This window comes from Montipora capricornis, chromosome 8 (assembly GCF_036669925.1).
Source record: "Montipora capricornis isolate CH-2021 chromosome 8, ASM3666992v2, whole genome shotgun sequence".
In the NCBI taxonomy this organism is placed as follows: Eukaryota; Metazoa; Cnidaria; class Anthozoa; order Scleractinia; family Acroporidae; genus Montipora; species Montipora capricornis.
In genome coordinates, this window is record NC_090890.1 from 46,388,973 (window position 1) to 46,396,472 (window position 7,500).

General features: G+C 38.6%; 1 protein-coding gene across 1 annotated transcript in view; it reads right to left on the minus strand.

Moving 5' to 3' along the window:
- Positions 1 to 6,239: 6,239 nt before the first annotated feature.
- LOC138060172 (uncharacterized) overlaps positions 6,240 to 7,500 on the minus strand; it is a 7,233-nt gene continuing 5,972 nt past the window's right edge. Inside the window, exon 4 of the mRNA XM_068905894.1 lies at positions 6,240 to 7,500. This exon is cut by the window's right edge and continues 848 nt beyond it. The gene's annotated coding sequence lies outside the window, so the exon portion shown is untranslated.

Here is a 7,500-nt window from a genome sequence, read left to right on the forward strand (position 1 = left end):
ATATTTTCGGTGTTATCGAAAACTCAGTAACCTAATCAACTTTACAGGGACATCCAACGATAATAAATACTTTTGTTCTTGGGCCATCGTAGTTTGATCAAAAATAAGACACAAACAGCAGTGATAAACATAAGTTCAATATGTTTATCACTGCTGTTTGTGTCTTATTTTTGATCCAACGATAATTTTCGGGAGAGTCAAACTGTTCTAAGGATTTCAGTTCTAGGTCGCCAAACAGGCCAAACAGCTATACATTTCTTTGCTAAAATCACCTAAAAGATTCGCAACGAGGGAAAACTAGTCCCTTACGTTTCCGGGAAGGATAATTTTGCAATTTTTGGCACTTAAAATGGTCACCTAGCAGTTTCGGACGAGCAAATGGTTCTCTGGGACGTTCTTAGAACGTAACGTTTAGCTAGCAATTTCTGAAACGAAGATATCATTCCCTAAAAATTTCGGACACTTAAAGTTTCAGCTAACTGAGATATCCGAACAGATCAAATTTTTCTAGGTGATAAAAAACATCTCTTCAGACACTCTTTAAACATTACAAGGAGCCTAGAAATGTATCTCAAAGGTTTTTGGCTTAATTTGCACGGTGGGTGCCCGTGGCTTTATTCAAATGTCAACTGTATTTAGCATAAGGGAATTAATTGGAGACACTGTACAGAAATCAGATCAAATCAACTCAACTCAAATTATTAAATCGTACCCGTAGAAAAAGGAACCTAACGGAGGAGAGCAGAAAACCAACAAACTCAACGGCACATGTGACGCGAAGTCTGGGAATCGAAGCTGCCACTTTGGTGGGACCCCCAAATTGGATTTATGATGTTAGCAATTGCTGCTCGAAAGATCACAAAAATTTATTGACGATCCCTTTTCGGAAGAAGGTTTCCTCTTAGAGATACAAAATTGCACTTTGCCAAATGAATGTCCTCCTGACAAAGAGTTCGTTTCTTTGGCTTGTCGCCGACCTATCACAGTGTTGCTGCAATAGCTTATGGCTGCGCACAGCATGGTTTGAAGTTAAGTTGAACATCGAAAAACAAATTTAAAAAATTATTGAGTTATGGCAGCTAACACATAAATGGCCGGCAACTGACTTTTTTAGGTAAAAGATTTGTGAACAGTGTATGTTTTCCGCCAGCCCTTAAGATTAAGCTGGATTTGGGCCAAGCGTAAGAAATTATTTTCAACTGCAATTTCCCCCTCAAAAACGGATGATTTGGCCCACCCTTGAAACCTAACTCTGGCAAATTTTCCGCATGAAAATACTCACGATTTTCTAAATGTGCGTATTTAAAATAATAGAGCTCTTAAAACTCTGACATTATCCACGAAGGCTATGTTCGTGATAAGCGCCCGCAAAAATTGAAGCCCGCCGCTAGGCAATTTGCGCTATGCAGCGTTTGGCCATTCAGTGCACACAGGGTCGTTTCCAAAAACAAAACAAAAAGAAAAGAAAAAGCCGCCAGGGCTCAACTCACCCTGGCCCTGGAAGCAATATAAACCAACATATTTTGTTAATGAGCTTCAATACTTTGTGGTATCAAAACATTTTGACCTTTTAATTGAAAATTATTAAAGGTCAAAGACTGTTCCTTTATAAATGCCGCATAAGAAGCTTAAATCGGCAGCTTTTAAGCTTAATACATTAAAATCATCAAGGCAAAGTAAACAACGTGAAGGTAAGAAAGCACGATAACATCAAATTGTAATCCTTCTCTGCATGCACTTCTTCGTATTTTTTGTGAATAAATGCTTGGGGGGTAATTCAATTTTAAACTGAAACTCATTCGAATCCAAAAGTTCTGAACGCGAGAAAATAAATCGTAGTATACGTATGTACATTGTAAGCGGCCAAATCGGATGTTGCCAACGATGAGGGAAGGAAAAGTTGGGAAAACCTCACATCACCCACCAACAGGCTTCGTCTTTTAATAGATCGTTTTCACTGCCTCGCAATAAATTAATAAAATTGAGACCGTTCCATGAAATAAGCCAAAATTTTCAGATATTGTAGAGACAATTTCATAAATTACCTCACCAATTCTCAAGTCTGTGCGGTACATTGTCGAAGTGTTTCACGTAACTTTATAGAGTTTTGTATGGGACCGCCTCGTTGGTGCACCTCCGTTGTGCATCAATATGGCGGCCACTGAGAAATCAACACGAACATCTGGAATTCATTTAGCGATGAAAGCGCCTACTTTTCGCTCATGAGATAAAATACATGTGTATGGGCACATCTCCTAATGTACTTGAAACAATCAGACCGCTGAGATGCATAGGCAAAGGCATATTTTTCAATTAAACAAGACGCTCTATAAAGAGTTTACTCGGAATACCATGTTGCGCAGACGTAGGGTGATACATTTCAGAAGAGTTAGAAACGAACTGCTAGGATTGAATAGACTAAAGAGACGTTCAAATTTGCTAACGGTACGGAACAAAAGAAGTAAAATGCTTCTGCAGCCAATTGAAATCTGGAGGGCTCATGACAACAGATAACGTATTGGTGGTTGGAAATAAAATCAACAAGTCGCCAAGCAGATGAAGTAGTTTCATTTGGTACAGGTTGTCGGATCGTAAACAACTGACGCGAATCTACGCAATGCAAGGGTGACGTATAAAGTGAAACCAGTCAGGGGCCAAGGGAGGGTGAAACACTAGCGTAGCGAGAAAGAAATATTGACTGAAACCATTCTTATAATTAATGTTGCTAATAAAATAGAGCCCATCTCTTAGCAGCTACACCGTGGCACTGAACCAGCTGCAAAGTTTCCAAATTAACAGTGTTATGAATAATGCGGTGACCTCCCTCTATAGGTATCTAACATGAAAACCGTCAAACGATTAAAAAATTGACATCCGTGGATGATGCTCGTACAAACAAAAGCGCGCTAGCTGAGAAAAAAAGAAATTTCAGGCATTTCTAATATACCACTGCTGGGAGTTATGTACTGACGATTTCATCATCTTGTCCGCAACACGCAAGATTTAGATCAACTATCTTATTCATAACATTTCCAGAAGACTGAATCCAGCATTTTTAATCTTTAGCTCGCTATTGAGCTTTCACTCAGAACATGGACTTGAGTTTCTAAATCGGCGAATGCCATTAAAAGCTTCACACTGAAACCCCAACACAGTTCCCATCGCTTTGGTTGCCCCACCGCATGTTAAAAATCCGGATTTTCATAGACCTCCGTAAGAATTGAGGCTGTTTGAAGCCTCGAGCGCAGAGAAATCCCCTCCAACGACTCTCGACACCACCGGCGCGAGCAAAAAATCGCTCGTGTAGCCGCGGCTTTAGGTTTCCCGAGTAATAACCATCATGCGTTAGTGGGCCTATTTTTTTGTCTTTTGTGTCAGCAAATAATGCGCTCGTGGTGGGAGTTCTTAATTTTTAGTTATTATTATTATCATCATCATCATCATCATCATCATCATCATTATTATTATTATTGATTATTATTATTGAAATCTTTGTTTTTTTCTCTCTGTTCAATTACGCTTACAACAGCGGGCCATGGCCTAGGCTAGTTGCAATTCAATGTTTCCAGTTGTCAATAATTGCTTTATACTCTGCCTACTTCAATTCGTAAAACGTCTTTACAATATTCGCAATTTGGTTGATTATCCATTTATGGCATCTTTCAATCAAGCAGTAGTCTTCTTTGTCTCTATCCGTGATTGTTTTTAGTTCCTTTGTTACTGAGTTCTTTGAGGTGACCTGTAAGGAAGTCGAAAACACCTAAGTCAGCGCTTACTTGTTTTACTGTAGCGTTTTTCACGTGCTCATTGAGTCCTTCGCTTTGGTCTGTGTACTTGTCGTTCTTGACTGCTGTGTTTTCTCTTATTTCCCCGACCTGGCATACAGCACCATTAATTTATTATCATCATCATCATCATCATCATCATCATCATCATTATTATTATTATTATTATTATTATTATTATTATTATTATTATTATTATTATTATTATTGTTATATCAAACTCCTGGTTAACGGTCTGTACACTGATTTAAAAACCTTTATATTAATTACCAATTAATGGACAATTAATTACTATTGGTTGTGGCGTACTTCAAGGTGACTGCCTTAGCCCTCTTCTTTTTAATTCGTGTTTAACACCTTTCTCCAGTACATTAATTAAATCAGAAAAATATTGTCAATTTGGCTTTTCCCTAAGGTCCTTGAATCCCATCCACTCGTTCAAGTTCGCAGACGACGCCGGTCAGGAATCAGAGGAATTAGAAAATCAGCACCTAATCAACCGATTTAAAATTTGGTGCTAATGGTCTAGTATGATGACCAATGTTTTACTTTTGGAATACGGAAACTGTGTACTAAATCTGTCCAATATTTACCCAAACTGTTGATAAATGGAGTTTTTGTTACCTGTGTCGAAATGGGTGAATCATTTCGTTACTTAGGACGCTACTTTGACCTTTGACTTACTTCAACATGTCTAACAGCCACAACACATGTCCAGTCCGAATTATCCTCTCTTCTACAAGACTGATGTGTGACATTGATGAGAAGCCACTACATCCCAAAAACAAACTTCTGAAGTACAGCCGCTATGTCCTATCTAAACTGTCCTGGCCATGATTTCACTGTAACTCACACCTAAAAAAACACCTAGTGGATAATAGCAAAGACTTGATTCTATAGTGAATGGTTACAATATATCCGAAAATGGCTTGATATCCCAACATCTGGTACACCGAGTAACCTTTTTCTAGAACGCAATAGATTTGGTCTTAATATTTGTCCTCCTTCAGTTAAATTCGCTCGCTGCCAAACAGTTCTCCGCATGCAATTCCTTATAAGAGTCACGGAATGATTCCCTAAAAAATATGTGGAAGTCGTCAAGCAGTCACAGTAATATTCAATGTTATGAGTTCAAATCCACCAAGGAAGCTCTTAAAGATTTCCGTTCTAAGAAGACAAATTGCAATACCACTTAACATCTCAAGGTTTCTTTTTCTCAAATGTTATCAAGCACTCGTTGTCCAGATTGACATCTGTTTACTCTATTTCGTCGTCTGCCCAGTGTCATCTACCCCGCCACTGAAGAACATTTCCAGTTTTACCATTCGCTACATCAACAACTCCCTTCCTACGAGCAAGAATATGACAAGATGGGGATTATCGCAAAGCTTTTGCCTTAACCCTGAGTCACTCCTCCATAATGTTGCTGGTTGTCAACATTACCTTGATCGCTTCACCTGGAGACACGACTCAATTCTCATCTTCATTGCTAACTCACTTCAACCTGTAATTAATGATCGCTCTTCACTCTATGCTGATGTCAATGCTTTTCTGAGTCCATTTATAACAAGTGACAATATAGTCTAATATAGTCCAAGTGCCTATATATTCTAGATCAAGTGAAGCTAGAGCAGTTGGTTTCCGCCGGTTTGAGTCTACTCTAAAAAGCACTTCAGAGCTTTCCATGAGCTGAGCCTCCCTTGGTGTTTTCTCCGACGAATGTTCAACGTTCTTAAAAATGAGGAATGACATTGGCATTGAAAAAAAGCAGCAACACTAAAAAAGAAGATAAATCCAGCCATTAGAGCGACATATTTTATCTTTTTTCGTAGAAATAAGATTTGGGATAGCCCAGACTTATTATATCTTTATTTTTTTTTAAAGTTGATTCATTTGTAAATACAGTATACAAGTATATCCCTCAATTTCAAGTAGCCAGTTGTTAATTGCATATACGTAGAGAGATTTACAACTGGAAGTCAGGGTGGCTTATAGTGGTTATCTATCGGGCCTCCCACCACTGCGAGTCGGGGTTCAACTCGATCTGGCCCCAGTTTGCAAGTGGGCTGAGTTTCAGTCGATCTGAATGATGACTCGAGGGGTTTTCTCCGGGTACTCCGGTTTTCCTCCCTCATCAAAATCGACTCTCAGCTAATTAACATCCAGCTGTGGTGCTGTACTCCGAAATCAAACATGGATTGTACAGCGGCAGCCAGAGGCGCCTTCGTATGCTTTCAGCCCGATATAGTGAGCTGCGCCCTTTCGCAAGTCAGTGCCCAGTACTGCAAGAAAAGGGTGATCAGCACTGCCAGTTATTGTTATTAACTGTATTCAAAGACAAATAAAGTTTCCATTATTATCAGTATTAGTGTCATTATTGCTTTTATCCCTCAAGAAGTGAGTTATAACCACTGACCATGGATCCCTTAGGTTCATTCTTCATTAGTACTCAACTTTTTTTCGCAAAATCCCAGCAGTTCTTTATTTCGCAATCTTCCGAAGGAGTGCGACATTGATCTCAACACCTTGTTATCATCATCATCATCATCATAATCATACAAACAAAGTGGCACTATTACTGCGGGAAAATGATAATACAATGAAACAGCTGGTAAACGACCATGTGGTCATTGTGCAAGTGTTGATTGTTATGTCTAAAACGAGTTGGAATAAGACTGAGTTTCAGATTTAGATGAGAAATCTAGAACATTCTCGAACATTCTAAGTCGGATTTAATTCAGGTTCCAGTTTTTCGAAGGGCGGATAGCGCTATCCACTGGTTTTGTTAGTGTTTATCGGCTGAATAGTGATTTTATCGGGTGGATAGAGTTATCCACCTTTTGAACAACCGAGGCCAGGTGTATGAGGAATTTATGTGAGAAGACTCAGGATGGTTATCTCCGAGTATTTAACTTTTTCGACAGAATTCAGCTTGGAAGTAAATAAGGCGAATTTGGGAATCATCGTTAAAGATTATGGTCAATTAAAACACCCTACAAGGGAATATACGGAGAGGGATTACAAAGTTCTATAAGCCAGCCTGGTACCGCTCAATTACAAGAAACGATCTAAAATTTTACACAGGAACGGGACCTAAGTAACGACTTTATTGTAACCTATTATATCAAACTATATTCTAGTTAGAAAATGTATTTTACAAAAAAAAATACAGAAACAGTTCCGACAAAATTGCAACGACAGGTCAAATATCACAAAAATACACTAAATTCGGCAGCTACAAAAATAATGATATATGAAAGTTTCACTGAGACTTCAACGTAGTAAAGAGACACTTGTAAAGTACACTTCCTAGAAGTAAGGAATTTTTTTTTTCAAATATCGGATGTTGGCGGTATAAACCACAGCTAAACGTTCCAACATTTCTGGCTACTAATTTCGCCAAAAATTCGTTACCATAGCTGCATTTACCCTGAGCTAAAAATAACGCTAACCTTTACCCTAACCTTATTGTTGGAAATAGACAGCAAAGGCTTAGAATTAATTATAAAGAGACACTTCGTGTTGGATATCAAAAATTGGGCGCGCATCAAATTAGGGTCATTTCTGGTCAAAACAACATTGCATGCTTGAATGTGAATAGTTTTCTTTGCGAGGCGTTCTGTGCTATAACCGAAAGACTTCCTTTCTAGTGTCTTATTGGAAGTCTTCCTGAAACTACTTTTAACAAAGAAGACAACTACACATTCATCAAAAC